The sequence below is a fragment of the Prunus mume genome, linkage group LG2 (genome assembly GCF_029339155.1).
Source record: "Prunus mume cultivar Tortuosa linkage group LG2, ASM2933915v1, whole genome shotgun sequence".
NCBI lineage: Eukaryota > Viridiplantae > Streptophyta > Magnoliopsida > Rosales > Rosaceae > Prunus > Prunus mume.
Genome location: NC_142699.1, coordinates 10,825,060 through 10,848,798, shown reverse-complemented (window position 1 = coordinate 10,848,798; position 23,739 = coordinate 10,825,060). Strand labels below are relative to the sequence as shown.

The 23,739-nt window shown below is 39.4% G+C and overlaps 1 long non-coding RNA gene and 1 pseudogene across 1 annotated transcript; both read left to right on the top strand.

The window, feature by feature from the left end:
• Nucleotides 1-3,808: 3,808 nt before the first annotated feature.
• On the top strand, nt 3,809-22,979 carry LOC148919604 (uncharacterized; annotated as a pseudogene).
• Nucleotides 18,378-19,143, top strand: LOC148919605 (uncharacterized). The gene is made up of 2 exons (XR_016124360.1): nt 18,378-18,519; nt 18,625-19,143. It is a non-coding gene; the product is annotated as an uncharacterized LOC148919605 (long non-coding RNA).
• Nucleotides 22,980-23,739: the final 760 nt, after the last annotated feature.

The following is a 23,739-nucleotide window of genomic DNA, read 5'->3' as shown; positions in this document are numbered from 1 at the left end:
CCACTGAAACTATATCCTCTTTTTCCAAAAGAAATAAGGGCACGAGACTTTCTATCGAAATTTCAGCAGAGTCTCCCTTGTAAATTGAACATTCCCCAAAGTTCAACATGCACAAAATTCACATTTTAATATCTTAACAGGCAGCACGCACAATATAACAACATGCAATTCACATAGACGGCCTCCGGCCTTCAAATAATCCGAAGCGAAACCACCAACACACTCATAATCAATATAAAATAACTTCCCAAATATCCAACATACGAGGCTTTAACCTCCTAACACAATCACATCTTGTTTTCACCCCAAATTTCAAGACTAACGACAAGGTCCGAACTAATCTCAATAAAACAACATAAATAGAGTTTAGTCTACGGCTGCACCTAGGCACTACCCTAGACTGCCTACGTACCCTTACTAAGGGATCAAGCCACACGTAGTTCTTTCAGCAGAAATCTCGGGTCCAATAACATACAATCAATAACAGTAATACAAAACAACAGATTCTACAATTTATTACTTTCCTAATATAGTAATCTCTCCGTACGCCGGAACATCCAACGCCACGTATGGGGTCTGTCAACACGCCAGAAAATCCTACACCACGTGTGACCTATCATCTCATGTTACATAATCTCCCTATATGCAGGAACATCCAACGCCACGTATGGGGTCTGTCTCAAAGCTAGAAAATCCTGCGCCATGTGAGATCTAATAATCACATAATCTCCCCATATGCCGGAACATCCAACACCACGTATGGGGTTTGTCAACACGCCGGAAAATCCTACGTCACGTGTGACCTATCATCTCATGTTACATAATCTCCTTATATGCCGGAACATCCAACGCCACGTATGGGGTCTGTCTCAATACCGAAAAATCATACGCCACGTGAAACCTAACAATCACATAATCTCCTCATACGTTGGAACATCCAACGCCACGTATGGGGTCTGTCAACACGCCGGAAAATTCTACGACACGTGTGACCTATCATCTCATGTTATATAATCTCCTTATACGCCGGAACATCCAACGCCACGTATGGGGTCTGTCTCAACGCTGGAAAATCCTACGCCACGTGAGACCTGACAATCACATAATCTCCCCATATGCCGGAACATCCAACGTCACATATGGGGTCTGTCAACACGCTGGAAAATCCGACGCCACGTGTGACCTATCATCTCATGTTACATAATCTCCCCATACGCCGGAACATCCAACGCCACATATGGGGTCTGTCCTCACACCGAAAAATCCTATGCCACGTGGGACCTAACAATCACATAATCTCCTCATACGTTGGAACATCCAACGCCACGTATGGGGTCTGTCAACACGCCGAAAAATCCTATGCCACGTGTGACCTATCATCTCATATTACATAATCTCCCCATACGCCGGAACATCCAACGCTACGTATGTGGTTTGTTAACAAGCCGGAAAATCCTACACCACTTGTGACTTATCATCTCATATTACATAATCTCCCTATACGCTGGAACATCCAACGTCACGTATGAGGTCTGTCCTCATGCCGGAAAATCCTACGCCATGTGGGACCTAACAATTACATAATCTCCCCATACGCCAGAACATCCAATGCCACGTATGGGGTCTGTCTCAACGCCGGAAAATCCTACGCCACGTGTGACCTGTCATCTCATATTACATAATCTCCCTATACGCCAGAACATCCAAAGCCACATATGGGGTCTGTCAACACGCCGGAAAATCATACGCCACTTGTGACCTATCATCTCATATTACAAAATCTCCTTATACGCTGGCACATCCAACGCCACGTCTAGGGTCTGTCCTCACGCTGGAAAATCCTACGTCACGTAGGACCTCACATTCATAGGATAGTACTTACAGTGTAATAAAAAATATTGATATCTTTATAATATATATACATATATATATATATATATTAATTTCCAAAATAGCATAAACCTCAACCACAATATAGCATCCGATAATCCCCCAATTTAAAATAATAAATTTATATCCTAATCCCACATAATCAACATAACTCAACAACACTCAAGACCTGTCACTAGGGTCATTATAATCATCCTAGGAAAGTAAAACTACCTCAGAAGACTCACGGTCAACCAAGGGTCAGACTAACCAAACTTGGTCAAACGGGTCCACGGGGCCCATGACCTCCGTTTTACTATCCGAAAGTTCCTATGGGTTTCACAAGGTTTAGGATACATGTCCTGCATGTTTGGTCCAGATCTGATGATCGGATCGCTCACGATCGCACTATTGGACGATTACTGTAACCCTAAACCTAACCCTAAGGTTGGTATTTTCGGAGTATCTGAGACTCCGTTTTATGATCCGTCGAATCCTACACGATCCTAAGGATGTCTAGATTGACATATATTAAATACACAACGATCCAACGGTTCAAACCTATCGAACCCGGATAATGCACAATATGCAATATCTGATCGACGATTAACAATATCCGAATTCATATCAAAGCACACCGTCGTGCTTGGGACGACATGAGGATGATTTTAGGACTCAAAGACAGGCCAACAAGTAGCCCATATGCCGCCACACGAGCTGTCAATGCGTGGGTAGCTTGATCAAATTCCGACAAGAAATCCTCAAAACCGAAAACCCAGCTTCCTACCTAGGTAAAACACCCATTTGGAACCACTTTTATTCTTGGATCTATCCCAAAAACTGACCGGAAGTGGCAGAAATCGCGATCCCAAAACCGGCTGAATTTCAATTCGTAAATCAAACCATCCACACTCAAAATTAATGAAATCCTATCCAACCATCAGTTAGATCATGAAAAATAGGTGAGAAAGCATGCCTCACTCGTTAGAAACGGTGGCCGGAGGAGAGAGATCGAAGCCGGCAAAGTTCGAGCGAAAACCGCTTAAAAATCACATTTTCCGGTGGCCAATGTCGAGGAAGGGCCGGGTCGTGATGCGGGGCTGAGCATCCTTTTGGCACCGGTCCCGTTCACAACCGTGACCGGTGGCTGGAGTTTAGTGAGAGAGAGCTGTCTTGGGGAGAGTGAGAGCGCGCGAGGAGAGAGAGAGAGAGATATATATATATATATATATTTTTATCAAACCCTTTTTGAAATATTTACAATTTTACCACTAATGATGTTTTGCTCGTAACTTCTTCGTTACAACTCCGATTCGAGCCCACTACGTGTCTATGGACTCATCTTGCCGTGTTCTACGCAACGATGCAGGCGAAATTCCCAAATTCCTTCCGGGTCAAAAATTCAAATTTAAACCTAATAAAATATTCTATGGGCAAAATGGTCTTTTATCTGAATAAATGAATAATTACTAATTTATTTAGGACCGGGTCGTTACAATTATGTGTCAACTCATTGTTTATCTAAGTCATATACATCATATTTTTGTCAATTATCTAGTGTATGTGTGTCAATTAAGTTGCAGGATGCTCTTTCTGACCCTAAATTTGTGGATGCCATGAATGTTGAAATGGAAGCCTTGAACAAGAATGAAACTTGGGATTTAGTCGCTTTGCTAATAGGGAAGAAAGTGTTGAGTGCAGATGAGTCTTTACTTTGAGTCATAAGGTTGACGGTTCCATTGACCATTACAATGTTAGATTGGTAGCAAAAAGTTATACTTAGACCTATGAAGTAGATTACTTGGAGACCCTTCCTCCACTAGCAAAGTTCAATACCGTTCGTGTACTCTTGTCCCTGGGTGCTAATCGTGACTCACCCTTGCTGTAGTTTGATGTCAAAATTTTGTTCTTACATGGTGACCGCAAGGAAGAATTATACATGGATCTTCCTCTTTGTATTCCTGTAACCTCCAAGAAGGGTATTATGTGTAAGATGCAAGAATCCTTATATGGATTAAAGCAGTCTCCAAGAGCATGGTTTGGGAGGTTTGCTGCATCGATGAAGAAATTTGGGTATGTACAGAGTAACTCGGACTATACTTTGTTTCAAAATGTCATAAAAGTAAATTGACAACTTTAATTATTTATGTTGATGATATAATTGTGACTGGAAATGATCAGACAAAAATGCAAAATCTTTAGAAGTATCTGGCTTTCGAGTTTGAGATGAAGTCATTGGGTGACTTGAAATACTTTCTTGGGATTGAAGTTTCCAGATTTAAGCATGGTATTTTTTTTGTCCTAAAGGAAATATGTTTTGGATTTACTTGCAGAGACTAGAATGTTGGATTGTAAACCAATTGATACCACTAATGAACAAAATCATAAGTTGAGGTTATATCCTAATTAAGTTCCTACTGATAAGGAGCGTTATCAATGGTGTGTGGGGAAATTGATTTATTTAGCTCATACACGTTATGATATAGCGAATGCAGTGAGTGAAATGAGTCAGTGTATGCATTCTCCTAGTGAAGATCATATGGGTGTTGTGATGCGTATATTGAGGTATCTGAAAGTAACTTTTGAAAATGGGTTAATGTTTTCCAAGTATGGTCATATGGATGTGAAAGAGTATACATATGTCGATTAGGCTGGTTTAATCACTAATAGATGTTCTACGTCTGGGTATTTCACATTTGTTGGTGGTAATTGTTATTTGGAGGAGTAAAAAGCAAAAAGTGGTGTCTCAGTCTAGTATTGAAGCCGAGTATCATGGGATGGCTCAAGGTGTGTGCGAGCTACTATGGTTGAGAAGATTGTTGGGAGATCTTGGGAACCCCAAAAACCCATGGATTTGTATTATGATAATAAAGCTGGAATTGAGATTACTCATAACCCTGTGCAACATGATTGTACAAAGCATGTGGCGGTTAATCGACATTTTATTAAAGAGAAGTTAGATGCTGAGATTATTTGTTTTTCGTTTATATCATCCGAGTATCAGCTAGCAAATATTCTTACGAAAGTTATGTTTACTACCATCTTTCTCAACTTCCTTGACAAGTTGGGCATGCGTGACATCTTTGCTCCAACTTGAGGGGGAGTGTTGGCGAGATTCTAGTTTGATTATGAGATTTATTTCATGTTCTATTAAGATTTTATTTCTTTCTCTTTTGTACAAATCTTGTGTAATTAGGAGTTTATTTTTTTCCTTGTATAACCCGACTAGGGTTTACACACTTGTATTATAAATACCTTTTTTTGAAGAATGAAAATATATCAGAAAATATTTTACCCCATATTGTTTGACTTTTTTTTTTCATGAAGAAGAGCCACCAAATCCTTCCTAAAGATGCAAATTTCTTGTTGCTTGTCTCACGGATGCGTTTTCCAATTGCCATAATGGCAGATGGCATCTAACTTCGAGCCCAGCAGCAGAGGATCAGTACCTAACAAGTGACTTTGATGAGGATCAGGAAGTACTCACTAACCATCCAACTGAATATTTAGATATGATCTTTTCATTCTCTTGTTAAATCCATGAGAGTTTGTAGGTTGCTTTTATAGTTTTTTGGTGTTTTTTCTCAGGTAATTGTATCAGCAATTCAAAGCGCTGCAATGGAAAAGCTGAGACGGATAGCCTAGCAGTTGGATAGATAGCTTTTCATTTGTCCACTCTTCAAATTCAGGAGATTTATTCACAAGCCAGAAAGGAATGCAAAACAAAAAGGATAATGGTGAAGATGATGAGAAAGAAGAATTTTTATCTGTTAAAAGTTGCATCTCTTGCTGCTCAACTGTTGCCACAAGTGGAGATGTGTTTCTTTCTGTCAAGACAAGCTTGTCTCGTTGTTCGAGCCTTAATGTGATTGAGTTTAAAGATTTTTCGAGGCAGTCCATAATTCAGCAATTCTGTCATTGTGAGGGTTGGCTGATGGGAGTCTCAAATTACGCCTTTTAATATTATTTTGGAGACTTTATGATATAAATTTGGCTTAATAAAGATAATTTCACTTATTGTTACATTTCATTCTTACTAATTGGATTTATGAATTTTATGTATTTAATTTGGTGAACTTATTAGGTGAATTTATCTTTTGTAAGAGCATCTCCAACTGATGTGTCAAACGTGCCATATAGACATTTAACAGCTAAAAATAACATCTCACATCGCTCCAACCGATATGTCAAATCTGATGTGGAATGAAAGCTGGAGGTTGAGATGTTATTTTTGACATCCCAAAAGCAAGATGTCAAATGAATATTTTATTATTTTTTCTTTTCTTTTCTTATTAATTAAAAATGATCAACACTAAAATGTAATAATTTAATAATTTGATTTGACATATCGGGTGGAGTGTAAAGCTGTGTAAGATGTCAAATTGCCACATCAGGCATCAAATTTAAATTTGATGTTTGGTATTTGACATCTCCCTTGGAGATGCTCTAAGAAGTTGGAAAGCCAAAAGATGAAGATATATAATTGTCCAAGTTCAAGCCAAGTGTGAAGAGATTTTATTGAAAAACTAATTGTGAGATTATTTTGATCATAAAGAGAAGTAAAAAGGAAGAAGAGAAGACAAAATCATTGAAGCTAAAGAGCCTATTTTATGTCATTCATAATCATTTAACACTAGAAGACTGCGTTGCTTCCACCTCTGCCCAAGTCGCCTTGAGTCTTGGTCATGGCACAAAGGCACTAAATATGTCAAGATGGTTTAAAGTCAGAGCTCCCCCACCCCACCACCAAAGGTCCAAAGTTATTTCCTGTTTAGATGATTGAATGCGTTGAATAAGAATGCAACTAGAATAAAGTTTCTTTGCTTCCAACTAGCCTAATGGAAATTGAAGCTCTCTCTCTCCCTCACACATGAATTATGATCTCACATCATAGTATTTATAATCTGCAATTTGGCTATATATATTTTCTTAAAGTTAAATTTGCCTTTGTTTCTGTGGGACAAACAGTGAGCTTTCAAAGGACTAGTACCGGGAGCTCACAACACTTTCCTTGGCTCTTGCAAACATTGAGGTTGCCACATGTCAAGTTAAGCGCAAGACCACTTGCCTTGATTGCCATATTATGGTTTTCTCAGATTGAAAGGTTAAATGTAAAACACCCAATTTCTAACTTTATGTCGTCAACTTTTATTTTTACGCATCTTTTAAGCTCTAGGACTGGCCCTGTCCAAGAGCAAACAACTTAACAGGAAAAAGCAAGAAAGAAAGAAAAAACTAAAAGCAAAGCAGAAACCCCAAAGAACCCAGCAAGCCAAAAGAAAACACTCCCAGAGCGACAAACTGAAACCAAACCTGAAGCCTAAGAAGAACACCAACACTCGAAGGACTAGTACTAAACGGTACATCTGTTAAATGCTGTTCATTTGATTTGAACTGCCCAATCTTCCCTCATCGCCACTCGCAATCGCTGATTCTTCAGAGGCCCTTCTCAATTTCCAAGCATTCCTTCAATCTGTCATACACTTATTTCTGGCATTTCGGTTGGTGTTTTAGACACAAGCCAGGGCAGTTTTTCTAGCTTTCTGTGCAGAAGAATCCTTGTGTAAACCGTGTATCCTTCTTGTATACTATATGGCCTGAACCTGGATAGAGGCCTGGACCTATACGTGATCTCTTGGTGGTAATGCCTTCTAGAGAAGACCTGCACACTTCGAACAGTTATCAGAATATGAGCGAATTGGGGTTGGTCCCAGTTGAGCACCCTCCGATGGCTAAGTTAGAAGCTATTTAGAGATGGAGAAAAGGATGTAGGGTTTATCAGGTGAGAATCTTTATTACCTTTGTCCAGAGATAGGTGAAGGGTATTTATAGGGGGAGAATGAGAGACAAAGATACTTAAGAAGGGGATATTTATCTTCCTTTCCCCTGGTAGGACTTAGACCACATTAAATGACTTGTTCTAATCACCATACTATCTGACAGGGATTGTGTGACAAAATGACATGTGGCTTTGGATGGGAAGTACATTAAATGATCCCTCTCTATCACCAGCCTGTTCACTCGGGGATCAAAGGGTAAGGCGACACCTGGTCTTGGATGAGATATACATTAATTGATCTAACTCACTTGCTAGGCTATTTATCAAAGGGGTGGAGTGTTTGACTTGACAGGGGTCTGATCATGCATGTTGATCATTAATGCGCCTCTGGTCGAACATGGCACCACAGTGGGCGGGTTAGTGTTCAAATGCCCGAGCACTGATTCGACCTTTGTCACATCAGACCTTGGCTGGGAGGCCTTTTATCGACCCCCCAGGATACCAAGTATGATCGGGTTGGTATTAGGTAACTCAGCCCAACTACAGCCCCATGACGTTCTAGATGCAATTGTTGGAGAACAATCAATATAAAACCAAAATAACAGAATAATAAAAACCAACGAATATATTTTATATAGATATAATTGAATCAATACAACAATAATATAGATTGTAGAATACTGACTTGAATTGTAGATAGAGTCCTGCAAATTTGCAGTGTCCTTTAGACAGTATTTCTCCTCTACCCTTGTGCTTGTAGTTCGATAGGAGTCTGTCCACCAGGATTAAACTATCTTAAATCTAAGCCTAAGCACAGTGGCTTGATTTCTGGCGAACAGTGGTATGAATTCTCTCAGGAAGTGTAAAATGTGAGAATGATGATGCAGTTCAAAGGTGTCTTTCTGGTTTGATCGTATTGTCATTATATAGAGGTCTGACACCTCTTCATCCAACAGTTATGTTCAACAGTGCCCAAGGCCCATCTTTTGACAATTAATTATATATATATTTATTACACAAATATATATATAATCCAAGCTCAAACCATGTTGAGGCTCAAGTTTGCCTCCACTAGGCTCATACTCTATTTAGTAATTCTAATGTGTTGGTGCTTATAAACTATGGAAGAAAACTACTCTATTCCAATGTGGGACTACATGCAAGTGTATTTTCCTATACAAACTCTAACAACGTCGTCTATTTTGTGTCGTTGTTTAATTATTTTGTAGTAGTGTCTCTAATAGGCTCGACTCACGGTGATGGTATAAGGCATTAACACCTTGTATGTCCCTTGTACACTCGAATCCACAATGCTTTCAATTTTCATTCTCTCAACTTTGGCCCTCACCCAATCAGATACATTAACATGTACAGGTTCTAAAACTGTTATTATTGCTGGTCTGCCGGTTATAAGCTCTAGCAAGACAATCCCAAAGCTGTGTGCATCACTCTTTCTAGTGTACGTACTGTCCAGTTGTGCAATATCTTGTTCAACAAAAATCTTTCTTGTAATAAACGTTTTGTTTTGGGGCTGACTTCGTTGTAAGTTGTAATTAACATTATACACGATACATTTAAGCCCGACCATAGAGATAGTGATGGTTTCATTTTAATCTTATCTAATAAATTTGTGAGTGATATTTTAAAGTGCGATATGGAGGGGGGTTTGTCATACACACACATACACACACTACTAAGATGTTATTCGAGTTTGAACATGAGACTACGGGTCTGCAAATCAAGACCCTTTTTCATCGGGTTAAACCTTGTTGGTTTTTCGTTTACGTTACTAAACATGTCGACTAATTTGTAATCGGAGTGAGTCTTATCAGTAATCACATTATTAAATACTGAAATATCCCTCAATGGGAGCGACTCTCATTCCTTGTTGTAAACATGCCATTAAGGATTGGGTTTATCTGATGAATTTGTTGGCACAAGTAAGCATTTCTCACGACGAGGAGGCAGCGTGCTGGACTATCCCAACCAAGTGAACCAAAGCTTGTACAAGACAAATTAAGAAGCTGGACCGGACCAGAGGACCTGGTATTGGTAAATAAAATTCAAAACACAAGAAAGCAGGATGAGCACTCCATCTTGGTTTGGATGTTCCAGCTTCAAAACGATGACGTACGTGCATATGTGTGAATATCAACGGAAGTGAACTGAAATGTGGGATTTTAAATCAATATTATGTTTTAACATCGTGATTTTCTTTTAAATATGAAATTTCACACGAAAAACATGGCAACTTGCAATATAAGGACTATTCAAAAGACATGTCTAATTACAATATAAGGACTATTCAAAAGACAAAGTAAACCGGAAATGAAAAAGAAAACTGAAACAACTCGGTCAAGATATACATAAGTTTGGGGTCAAGATTTGGGGGGAAAGAGCTCTATATAAACCCCACAACCAAAGCTTAATTCCTACAACCTACAACGCCTTCCTCTTGAGATTCTTCAAATTTCAAATTAATCTATCTCTCTCTCTCTCTCTCTCTCTCTCTCTCTGAGTTTTCGTTCCTAAACTAAGTCTTGTGCGTAACCTTCTCTTGTATCACTAATGGAGAAAACAAGATCATCCCTTCACTCTCCCACAAATGGAAGTCTCATTACTGTTCTTAGTATTGATGGAGGTGGAATAAGAGGGATTATCCCAGGAACCATTCTCAACTTCTTAGAGTCTGAGCTTCAGGTAAAACAATGATCAAACCAGAACTTTAAATAAATACATACGTGTTTGTTTGCCCGTTTTGCGTTTACTCCTGTGATGGAAGGGCAAAGTTCCCCACGCCTTGAGAACCATAAAGCTGGTCGACAAGTCAGCTTTCTTTGGTGTGCGTGCTCTGCTAGTAATAAAAATTCTAGCAGACTTAGTTTGGAATAGATAACTTGCACCCCAAGTTACTGATTTGAAACAAAGCGATTGTGAATTTGGGTGAGAATATCTCCCAAGTAAGTTCTTTTCTTGCCTCGGTGGTGAGGACTTTAACAATTTATCTCGATATAAAGAGGTTGTTTCGGCGAGAATGGTTGATGGAATTTAAATTTTAGCGAATCGATGGAATTTAAATTTTTAAGCGAATGATGGAATTTAAATTTTTAGTGAGCGCCTTTACAAAACTATAACAATAAATACTCATGCTAGAGAGATGAAGATCTGATTGGAACTCCATTTCGCCTAGATGGGAGGCTCGGACAAATTTGAAATGTCAATTTGGAAATGCTTGGGTGGGAATGTTGACAACTCGATTGCTAAGCTTCAACTTTAAATCGATACCAAAGGTTGATTCGCGAGCTTCAATGTACTTTAAGCTTGTGTGAAGCTTCGAGTGGCGAAGCGGCTTCTTGACCTGTAAGGCGTATGGTGTTCTCGAGGACTTGATGGGCTAGAGATCGTGTGAAATTTGAATGACTTATTTTCTAAGTCAACCTTGGGAATTCTAATCTAAAGCTGGTTTTCACTTGGAATTCAAGTGAGCTTCGTTGATTTTGAGTTGTTTGTGTTGGTGTCTTGGCTCAATGAGCTTTGGTTGCTTCAGTGTTTTGAAGTTTTTTTTTGAGATCAAGTGATCATTTTGAGTTTTTGTTTTGATTGATTTTTGGTTTTTGAGTGTCCTTCTTTTATTTGAAATTTGGATGTGTCAATTTTGGCCCAAACAATGCCCCATAAGTTTGAATCGTTTTGGAGCAGTTTAGGACTTAAATGACATGGCCATTAAATTGGCGTCGGCAAATTCCCGTTTAAAAAAGAAGTAGAAGTACAACAAAGGACAAACTCAAAGACAGAAGTAGAAACAAAAGTACAAACTTAAAGAGTAGAAACAAAAGTACAAACTTAAAGACAGAAGTAGAAACAAAGGGTAATTTTGAAAGGAACCAAAAGACTTCTAGTGTAATCTTGTGTCTATCCCAGGGTCTGTTTGTACAGCCTGCGAATCCCACATGGTTGGATAAAACTTTTTAACCATTTGCCATTGATTGGGGCCGTATGAACTTCTCCATCCCTATCCGCAACCTGTATGCCCCCATTCCGAGGATCGATTAATTATGAAAGGGCCTTCCCATGTAGGCGACCATTTTCCATAACCAGACCACATGGGTTCCGAGGCGAAGCGCCTTCAGACTATCTCCCTTCTTCAAAACTCTTGTCTCGACTCTCTTGTTGTAGGCCCTTGATACAGCCTGTTTTCCTGCCAGGAGTTTGTTGAGAGTGTCTATTCTGCATCCAATCCTTCCAGTTCAGCAGCATAGCACAGGAGTAGTTTTCTCCTACTAAGTCATGTTGGTGAGCAATTCGAGGGACTGAACAGCTATCTCCATAGGCAGAATTGCATCATGACCGTAGGTTAACGCATAGGGAGTCATGCCATCGCTTCTCTTTTTGAAGTTCTATATGCCCACAGAGTTTCTGACTTCTCATGCCATTGTTTCGGATTCTTCTCAAGCATTTTCCTGATAATGTTGATGATCACTTTGTTGCTTGATTCCGCCTGTCCATTGGCTTGGGCATAATAAGGAGTGGATTGGAGCGTCTGAATTTGAATGCCTCTGCCATGTCCAAAGCATTTCTCCGGATATGAAGGAGGATCCTCTATCGATTGTGATTGATTCGGGATGCCAAATCTTTGGATAATCTGCTCTTCTATGAAAGTGATGATCTCTTGAGATGTAGTAGATTTAACACCTTGGCTTCCACCCACTTAGTGAAATAGTCTGTGGCAACAATGATAAGCGATCTTTGCTGGGTGGATAGATCTTACCAATGAGATCCATTGCCCATCCTCTAAAGGGCCATGGTTTTACCACTGGATTCATGGGAACTGATGGAGCTCTGCTGGAGTGGGCCGTGTCTTTGTAAGATTCACACCCCTTGGAATAGTTAATGCAATCTTTCATCATGGTTGGCCAGAAGTAGCCATATCTCCTAATTAACCAGCACATTTTTCTCCCACCTTGATGTGCTCCACAGACTCCTTCATGGGTTTCCCCCATAACTTTCATGTATTCTTTCTTTCCGAGGCACCTTAAAAGCACCTCATCCTTGCTCTTTCGGACCAAATCTTCATTCCACATAAGGTAGTTTAAAGCCATGATTCTGACTCTCTTCTCAGAGGGCAAAGTTGGATATCGTAGATAGGTCATGATAGGATTTCTCCAATCATCTTCATGATTGTGGCAGAGTTGACATCTATCTCCATCCCTCTGGCCGAACAGATGGTAGGTTTTTCTTTCCTACTGATGATTCTTTGTACACAGTCTTGGGCATTTGTACACTGTTGCCACACTGGGCCAATTCATTGGCTGCAAAATTTTCTTCCCTTGGGATATGTTCCCAAGTGGCTTCTCAGATTTCAGAAGATTCTGGCTGCCACCAAGTAGACAGCCAAAGAAGGGCTTAGGCACTTGTATTCCCCAGCAATTTGTTTTAAAACCAGCATGGAATCTCCCAGAATTTCCACAGATTGGATTCCTAGTTCTACCAGTATTTCTAAGCCAATGATTAAGGCCTCATATTCTGCCCTGTTGTTGGTGCATTGGAAATCCAATTGGAAAGAGTAGCAGTGTCTGATTCCAAGTGGTTCTTCCAAGACAATTCCTGCCCCTGAAGTTATATCAGTTTTTGATCCATCAAAGTATAACTTCCAAGGTGCAAGATGAACTGAGTAGATAGGATTGTTGAGGCAGGTGTGAGCTCTGGTCAATAGATCTGCATTTGCTATGTCTAAAGAGTCCATATTTTCAATCTCCTCTCCGGGATGATCGCTAGGAAGTCTGCCACAGCTTGCCCTTTGACGGCTTTTGAGGAACATATCTGAAGGCAAATTCTATCAAGGCCAAGGTCCATTTTCCAATTCTGCCTCTTAGCATTGGTCTTGTCAGCATGTATTTGATCAGATCTGTTTTGGCAATGATATAGATGGTGTATGGCAGCATGTAATGTCTGAGCTTTACAGCAGTGAAGTACAAGGCTAGGCAAAGTCTTTCAATTGCAGAATATTTTCTTTCCACTTCTGTCAGAGTTAGCTTAGGTAATAAACCGCCTGTTCCTTTCCTTCCTTGTTATCCTGAACCAATAAACTTCCAATGGATACTTCTGATGCAGATATATAGAGCTTGAGTGGTCTGCCTCTCCTTGGTGGGGACAGAACTGGTGGGTTTGAGAGGTAATGCTTGATTTCCTCAAAAGCTTGTTGGTGCTGTTCTTCCCACTTAAAGGTTTGTTCCTGTTTTAATCTTAACAAAGAAGAGAAAGGCTGGATCTTTCCTGCAGAATTGGATATAAATCTCCTCAAAAAATTAATTTTTCCTAAGAGACTTTGCAATTCCTTCTTGTTCCTAGGTGGCAAAGCTTCTATGATGGATCTTGCTTTGTTTTTGTCGATCTCTATGCCTCTTTGGTGGACCAAGAATCCTAGGAAATTTCCCGCTTGAACTCCAAAAACGCATTTCTTTGGGTTCATTTTCAGTTTATGTTGCCTCATTCTTAGGAATGCTCTTCTTAGATCTGTCATGTGGTTTCCCTCCTCTGGTGATTTAATCACAACATCATCAATATAAACTTCCAGGGAATGTCCAATCATATCGTGGAAAACAGAATTCATTGCCCTTTGATAGGTAGCCCCTGCATTTCTCAAGCCAAAAGGCATTACAGTGTATTCAAAAGCACCTATATGCCCTGGACACATGAAGGCTGTCTTGTGGATATCTTCTTCTGCCATCATGATCTGATTGTAACCTGCGTTGCCATCCATAAAAGATAGCATCTGGTTGTGGCAGCTCCATCTACTAGCATGTCGCCATTGGCATAGGGCATATACGCCATTGGCATAGTACTCATCCTTGGGAGAGGCTTCATTCAAGTTTACGTAATCCACGCATTCGCGATTTTCCTTTTAGAAGTACAATGTTAGCTAGCCAATCGGCATAGATGGCGGGCTGATGAATCCTGCCTTGAGCAGCCTTTCTATTTCTTCTTTGACTTTCAGTTCTGTGTCCATGGACATCCTTCTTACGGCCTACTTGGACCGGTAGGTATCCTCTTTGATTGGCGGCTTGTGTTCTACCAATTCCTGTCTAATCCTGGCATCTCATGATAATGCCAAGCAAAACAATCTTTGAACTCTTGCAGAAGTGCAACGAGTTCAATCTTAAGTGGCTCTCTCAATAGTGCGCTGATAAAGGTAGGCCTTGGATCCTCCCCTGTTCCTAAGTTTATTTCCTGCAAGGTCTTCTACCTCCAGAGTCATCCATGCGGCTGGTGCAAAATCTAGCACTTCCTCCTGTAGCTCCTCTTCCTCCCGGCTTTCCGTGCTTTCATGAGTGATTACGCCATATTGATGGCTGAATTCTGTGCAAAACTTTCTTTCCTCGTATATCAACAATCTTTTTGTAATGGACCGGATTGTTGCAGCTCGATCCTTTTCTTGTTGATTGGGACTAGACATTAGTGCTATGGAAATTTAGAACAAAAGGTGCATTTCCAATCCTCCAAGGAATTGGTTAGGCCTTCTTCAATGAGCCTCGGGCGTGACACCATGGGGGCGGCCGTTCTGGTTGACTCCAAAGAAGGTGAAAGGACCAAGGTCATCATGATAATACCTTGCCTCACAACACATGGCAGAAGGTAGAAATAGCCGTGGATCGGCCTCTATTATCTCCATGTAGCCTTCTTCATTCCATAAAGCTAACTGTTGATGAAGAGTGGAAGGAACACATAGACTCTGGTGAATCCAGTCTCTGCCAAGCAATGCATTGTAAGTGGTAGAGGTAGTTTCTACCACAAAGAATGCAACCTTCACTTCTTGCTTCCTACTATAACATCCACATCTAGGATCCACGGGTTTTGGTGATGCCTCCTGAAATTGGTGACGGTCAGGCGGGTTAGAATTAAGTCCTTTTACATTACGCCCATTTTGCTCAAGATTCGTAAGGCGAGAAGGTTGATGGCTGCACCTCCATCTACCATAATTTTGGGAATAGGAACACCGCCAAAGTTTGCTTTGTTATAAACAAAGTGCGAGGTGGTTTGCCATTTCTTTGGTTGGTTTGGAGAAGCAAAGTGACTGTAGCCAACTTGTGGGTTGTTCATACATCTGGGGATCTGTCATTTGCTATTACGGCCCTTCTTCATACGCTTACGCCAACTGCATTCAAAACTTTCTTGGAAAATCGTCTCCGTCAGTGCTCTTACGTCCTTCTCGCGAACTTTTCGCGGAATGAACACCATATTGATGCCTAGGTCGGCCTTAACAAGTCCTCCAATTCTGCGAATGCCTCGGTTTCGCATCCAATTCTCCGTCATAATCCATCTGTTCTCCTTCATACTCCTCCGTCCATTCTCCTAGTTCTTACATTCGAGGAGCGCATTACAGTCATCTGTAGATGGTTCATAATCCATTTGCTCCTCTTCATATTCCTCAACCCAGTCTACTTGCCCTTCTTACAGAATAGGATCGGTTTTCCTCTGGGGGAGTTTTAGTAGATTTTCAGGCGGAGGCAGAATGGATAGAAGGTTTCTTTGAGGATTCTGCTTCTTTCAACTTCACGTGGTTGAGAGATTGCTTGTTACATGCAGGGAAATATTTAGCTCTTTCCCTTTTTGGCGAATTGGCCTCTGGAAGCACACATGCGTTTTCTCGTTATTGAGAATGTGCGATCTGTCTACGAACCCTCCTCCTTTGGGTTGCAGTCGGCTCCATTGTTGATGCCACTTTTCGACGAATACCACGCCTTCAATGATGGCTGCCAAAGGTTTATCATACAGGCACTCTTATTGATTTTTCTTCCTTGGGCTGCTTAGTCATTCTTCTTTGGATTGGACGGGCCTAGGGTAGTTTCTACTGCGGCCTTATCTGGGCGTGGTTCCAATCGGTCAAAAACACTTGGGTGGGCAGATCCTGTTTTCGGGATTACCTCGGCTCGACCTCACACTTACACTGGCTGCGAGCACTATTCCGGTGAAATGGTTGCTTTTGGTCTTTCCATAGTCTCCTTTGAAACTATTCTGCTTCTCTGAGTCGACCTCTATAGGTACATCCTTCTTTCGTTTTGGCCAATTTAAGTTGACCATGTTAACTTTGTGGCGGGGGAAAGGATGCGTGGTGACGGATGGAGGTTTTACGCTAGCTTGACCTTCCTATTATTCCTTCCTGTATAACATCTCTGAAAACAACACAACTATTGGTGGAATGATTCCAAGAATTGTGCCATCGCAATCTGCCCTTGAGTTCTTCGGTTTGGGCATGCGTGAGCGTCTCTATTGCTTCTGTAGCAATATTGGTGGCGTTCGTTGATGGCACTTATGCCCTCCCTTACCTCTCTCTGATACTTCCTCTGATTCCACCAAAGCAACCGACATTCCTTCTTCTGCTCCCACACCCAATCCTGAGTATCTTACTTGATTTCAAACTGACCAATATCTCATGAGTCTAATAAGGGTTGGCTATATGGGTCGGCTTTAGAGTTAATTAGTATTATGTCTGGGGATTAATTATTAATTTAGGATTGCCCAAAAGTTTCGATAGATTTAAACTTTTGATCATCGTCATACATATCATCGAGATATTCAACACGTTTTTTCCTTTCTTTTTTTCTTACAAGAAAAAAAACATCAAGGCTTGATAGAAATCCAAACAAATTTCAAGCCCAATTTCTGAAAAACTGACCACTAAAATTGAATAAATGAACACATTCCCCAGCCCATTTGGATGAAAAAATACATACAATACAATTTTAATTTTATCATCTATGTATTATTAATAGCATTAATTTCCCCTGGAACCCTTCCTGGCTACCTTCTTGAATTTGTCTCTCAAATGCTCTTGAATTAGTCCTTCATGGCTACCTTTTTGGGTGTTTCAAGGATTGGGTTGCGGCAATGGAGGGTTGTGGAGGAAGGGAGGATTGTGAATGAATTTCCGAATTTACCCTCACTTTTGTGACAGAAAATTTACGAGTTTGGCGAAGGACTAATGGTGCAACAAAACACCTATTTGAGTGACCTCTGCAGTAATAATTGAATTGAATGACCAAACCGTAACTAGGGGTATAGTTGAGGACCATTGCTGCAAATAACCCTTTTGAGAGAATTATTAGCTAGGAATGGGTCACTTCACTCCTGAAGTTTCCATGGTGTTTACTATTTTGGACGACTTGGGTTGGGACTGATTGTGAAAGGTCTTGACCCAGTCTCAATGATTCACATATATTTAAATTATATCTCAACATAAAGAAAAAGAAGCATCTTCATTTCATTTGAAGGAACCTCTTCTCCTCATACTTATAATATTTTATAAGCATTACTTGTTAAGGTTTGAGTCACCAAATTTATTCACAAAACAAATAATATTTTACTTGTTAAGGTTTAAAATTTTGGTGTCTCCATATAGCAGTACGCGTATGTAATATGTTGAATATTATTGTGAATAGTAATTAGGTCGAAGCACTTAATCAATTATGTCCACACGAATGCAGTGTTTAATTAGAAAAGTCTGACAGTAGCTCATTGATTGATAAAATATATAAAATATATATAATCGAGACTAAATTCAGTAGAGTTGTTTTCAGATAATCAATCACGTCCACACGAATGCAGTGTTTAATTAGAGAAGTCTGACAGAAGTGGTCCAACTTAAAACTTGTTATAGCGACATGCAAACAAATTTGGGGTCAAAGTTGGAAGGGGAAAAGATCTCTATATAAGGCATAGCTAGGTGCTCAAGTTTACTAAACTCAATTAATCCCATCATCATCAGCCTTCTTTTAGGGTTCAACCTTTATTCTCTCTGCAGTTTCGAGGGTGAATTTGCAAACCGGTATCTATGAGCCTGCTTATCAGGAAACAAATGAAAAAGCTCTCATAAGGTATGTATATTTGATTACTCACCAATCTAATATGAGTTTTTTAGCATGATCATAAATATGTTATATTGATTAAACAATTTTCTTAATTAATCTGCACGTATGTAGGGTGGCGCAAATTCTGTCCAGGGAAAGGAAGGTCCGTGAAATGAGATCACCACATGGAAAGGCTATAGCTGCCAGCAACTCCAACTTATGGTGAAATTAGTGCTAATAATTAATTCATTTCATATTGTTATTTAATTATTTTCTCCCAATAAATACCAACCAGCATGTTGGTTGTGATCAGCAGTATTTAGTTCATTCTTTATTTGAGTTAGAAATCAAAGTATTTTAATTTTCTTTTACTTTTCTCCTTTTCTCTTGCCAGTTTCTTGCCACACTTTCTTAAAACAAAAAAACAAAAAAAGAATTCAAAAGAAAAGAAAGTCAATCTTTTGAAAAGAGAGACAAAATTCAATCAGGCTGGTTGGTAAGTAAGGTGATAGCTTTTAGCTTTACAGCTGAAGATGAGGTTAATTCCTAGTATTAGCCTATTGGGTACATAATTTCCTTCACTTTTGTTTAAACCTCGGTGTAATTGTTTGATTAGTATTTGATGAATACAAAGGCTTATTAATGTGGCCACCATATGAACTTTCCAGGGTTTTAAGTGCCATTTTCACATAAAGGGTTTAAAAACCCTTTGTGATTACTGCGTTACTGTATTTGTAATAACCTTGTATGGTTATCTCTATTTATATTGGCTCTTGTGGTTGACGGTCCTTTGTGCTTGAATTATAAATACAATATATTGTCTTTATCTTAAAAAACACAGAACTCAATGTCATGTTGTTTTACCTCTTTTTTTGTTGGGCAATCACTGTAAATTTAACTAGTTTGATTGCTTTTAATGAAAATGAAATTTGGGTGTGTTAACTTGATCCTATATGGTCTTCTATTGAAATAAGGGGCAGGCTTTCTCACTTTTGGCAAATTTCACATATAGCCATTTCAGTTTGGTAAGACACCATGGCTTCAACTTTAAGTGTAAAATTGAAAACTACAGAAGAGGCACCAAATGCAGGAAGAACGAAAGAAACGGATGAAGTGAAGGGTCTTCAATGGAACAAGTAAGCGTTGCAACATCAAAGGGGGGGTTTGAACTTTTGTTAAAACGTCTAATGCTTTCTTTTTAGCTTTGTCTTTACCCCATAGGATATAAAGCAATATTCTCCATTTCTAATAAACAGGTCAATTTGGACATAAAGTCGAGTAAGAATGACACACACAACACTAGTTTTGTAGATATCTTTTAGTCCCCGCGGTTTACAAACCAACACTCAACAGAAACTTTTAATTCCAAGAGCATTTTTTTGTTTGCGAGATTTTAGTTTGATTAGGAGATTTATTTTCTATTTTATTACGATTTTATTTCTTTCTTTTTTGTATAAATTTTGTATAATTAGGAGTTTATTTGTTGCCTTGTATAACCCTATTAGGGTTCACATACTTGTATTATAAATACTTCCTTTTCGAGAATGAAAATATATCAGAAAATATTATAACCCATATTTTTTGACTTTTTGCATCAGAGCCGACTTTCTGATGACAAGTGTGTTGTGCCCACTCATGTTCTAGCCCCATTTTTTTTCCTATCTGTGTCGTGTGTGTCCTCATGGGTTTGTGTGTTCGTCCCTGTACTATGTTTATGCCATTCCCGTCTTCATACATCTACCATATTTGTGCCTCTGCTGTGTTCCACTATGTACTCTGTCGAGATCTGTTGAGTTTCCGCTGCAATAATGGGTGATAACTCTATTGTTGGTGTGGTTGCTGCTATTTCTGCAAATTTGTGTGTTTCTAACTCTATTTCATGTATTGGGTCTAATACTTGGATAATTGACACTGGTGTTACTGATCATATGACTTATGATGCTAAATTTTTAATGAATTGTCTAGTAACACCCATGACTTATACATAACTAGTGCTAATCGCTTGCCATTTTCAATTACTGGCGAGGGCACAATCTCCCTCACTCATACTATGTCCTTGTCTCGTGCGTTACTAGTTCCCAATATCGATTGTAACTTGTTATCTATTGGTCAATTACTTGATAAACTTAATGCTTTTGTTACTTTCTATCTCATGCATCATTTTTTTCAGGATCTCAAGACTCACGAGACGATTGGACATGGTAAACGGATAGGAGTTATATTATTGACATTATGCCGCACCAGTTTGTGATCATGTTGTTAATAATGTTCAAAGTTGCAGTATTAAAGACAAACAATAAATTTGGTTATGGCATCGTCGTTTCGGACACCCGTTGTTTGGCTACCTTAAGCATTTGTTTCCATATTTATTTAGATTTTGTGATGAGTCAAGTTTTAAGTGTGAGACATGTATTTTGGCCAAGAGTCATCGCATTGTGTTTCTTTTAAGTGACAGTAAAGCTGCAAAGCCTTTTGATTTAGTGCATTTTGATGTGTGGGGTCCGGCTCAAGTTATTGCAACGGATTTCGTTGGTTCGTCACATTTATTGATGATTGTACCTGATTCACTTGGGTTTTCTTGATGAAAAATAAACATGATGTTGTTTCCATTATTCCAGAGTTTTGTACTATGGTGTTTACTCAATTTCAGGCTCTGATCAAAGTATTCTGGATTGATAACGGAGGATAATATGTGAATAATACTTTGACGTGTTTCTTCCATGCTCAAGGTATTATTCACCAAACGACAACTTCTTTTACCCTCAACAAGATGATGTGTCTAAAAGGAAGAACCGACAATTTTTTGAAATTGCCCACTAACTCATATTAGATATGTCTATTCCCCATTATCTTTGGGGGCATGATGTTCTATCTACTGCCTATTTGATTAATCGTACTCCTAGCCAAGTTGTGGATTTCAAGACTCCGCATGATGTGTTTGGTGACCATGTTTCTCATGTCTTCATCTCAAGTTACCTCCAAAAGTTTTTGGATGTGTTGCCTATGTTCATGTTCACTCTTATCAACGGAGTAAACTTGATCATTGTGCTTTGTGCTGTGTCTTTATTGGCTACTCTTCTACTCAGAAAGGTTATTAGTGTTATCATCCTCATACCCAGAAGGTGCATGTTACTTTGGACGTAACCTTCCATGAAGAAGTGTCATATTATGTTTTTCTCTATTCTCCAATTCAGGGGAAGAATGGGGAGTGAATTGGAGAGTCTTGAATTGGATGATCTTGGACTTGATGGCCAAAATACTATATATGAAGATATTGTTCTCGGGAAGCAAATGACCAGTAGGCTGTAGAAAGGGATCGGTTACCAAGATCTAGAGGTGAAGATATTGCTTTCAGTGATGAAACGATCGGTCCCCTGTCGCTAAAGATGAAGAAAATGCTATCTGTGATGAAACAACCGGTCAACATTTAGGAACAGACCAGTCGCCCATGGTTGAAGAATGTGATAGTGATTCTTGTGACTCTTGGGTAGATGAGTTCGATGCAAGACCCCCTTCTGCCTTACTATTGCTCCTGTCAAATAGTGATAATAGGCCCAGTGAGGTAATCACTGATGAATCATCTATGCTAAGTTACCAGTTGCCCCCATGTACTATTCGTGGGAAATCTAAAGTACAATACTCACCCGATATACATGCTAAATCTAAATATCTCATAGCCATTATGTGTTAACTCATCGTTTATTTAAGTCATATGCATTATATTTATGTCAATTATCTAGTGTATGTTTGCCAACTAAACTGCAGGATGCTCTTTTTGAACCTAAATTTATGGATGCCATGAATGTTAAAATGGAAGCTTTGAACAAGAATGAAACTTGGGATTTAGTCCATTTTCCAAGAGGGAAGAAAGTTGTTGGGTGCAGATGAGTGTTTACTTTGAAGCATAAGGCTGACGGTTTCATTGACCGTTACAAGGCCAAATTACTCGGACCTATGGAGTGGATTACTTGGAGACCTTTACTCCACTAGCAAAGCTCAATACTGTGCGTGTACTCTTGTCCCTGGCTGCTAATCGTGACTGACCCTTGTTGCAGTTTGATGTCAAAATTGCAGTCCTACATGGTGACCTCAAGGAAGAAATATACATGGATCTTCCTCCTGGTATTCCTGTAACCTCCAAGAAGGGTATTGTGTGTAAGTTGCAGAAATCCTTATTTAATTTGGTGAACTTAGGTGAATTTATCTTTTGTAGGAAGTTGGAAAGTCAAAAGATGAAGATATATATTTGTCCAAGTTCAACCTAATTGTGAAGATATTTTATTGAAGAACTGATTGTGAGATTATTTTGATCATAAAGAGAAATAAAAAGGAAGAAGAGAAGACAAAACCAATGAAGTTAAAGAGCCTATTTCATGTCATTCGTAGTCATTTAACGCCGGAAGACTGCGTTGCTTCCACCTCTGCCCAAGTCGCCTTCTGAGTCGTGGTCATGGCACAAACGCACTAAATATGTCAAGATGGTTTAAAGTCAGAGCTCCCCCACCCCACCACCACCAAAGGTCCAAAGTTCTTTCCGGTTTAGATGATTGAATGCGTTGAATAAGAATGCAACTAGAATAAAGTTTCTTTACTTCCAACTAGCCTAATGGAAATTGAAGCTCTCTCTCTCTCTCTCTCTCTCTCTCTCTCTCTCTCTCTCTCTCTCTCTCTCACACACACACACACGAATTGTGATCTCATATCATTGTATTTATAATCTGCAATTTGGCTATATTTTCTTAAAGTTAAATTTGCATTTGTTTCTGTGAGACCAACAGTGAGCTTTCAAAGGACTAGTACCGGGAGCTCACAACACTTTCCTTGGCTCTTGCAAACATCGAGGTTTCCACATGCCAAGTTATAAAGGGCAAGACCGCTTGCCTTGATTGCCATATTATGGTTTTCTCATATTGAAAGGTTAAATGTATAACACCCAATTTCTAACTTTATATCGTAAACTTTTATTTTTACACATCTTTTAAGTTCTAGGACTGGCCCTGTCCAAGAGCAAACAACTTAACAGGAAAAAGCAAAAAAGAAAGAAAAAACTAAAAGCAAAGCAGAAACCCCAAAGAACCCAGCAAGCCAAAAGAAAACACTCCCAGAGCAACAAACTGAAACCAAACCTGAAGCCTAAGAAGAACGCCAACACTCAAAGGACTAGTACTAAACGGTACATCTGTTAAATGGTGTTCATTTGATTTGAACTGCTCAATCTTCCCTCATCGCCACTCGCAATCGCTGATT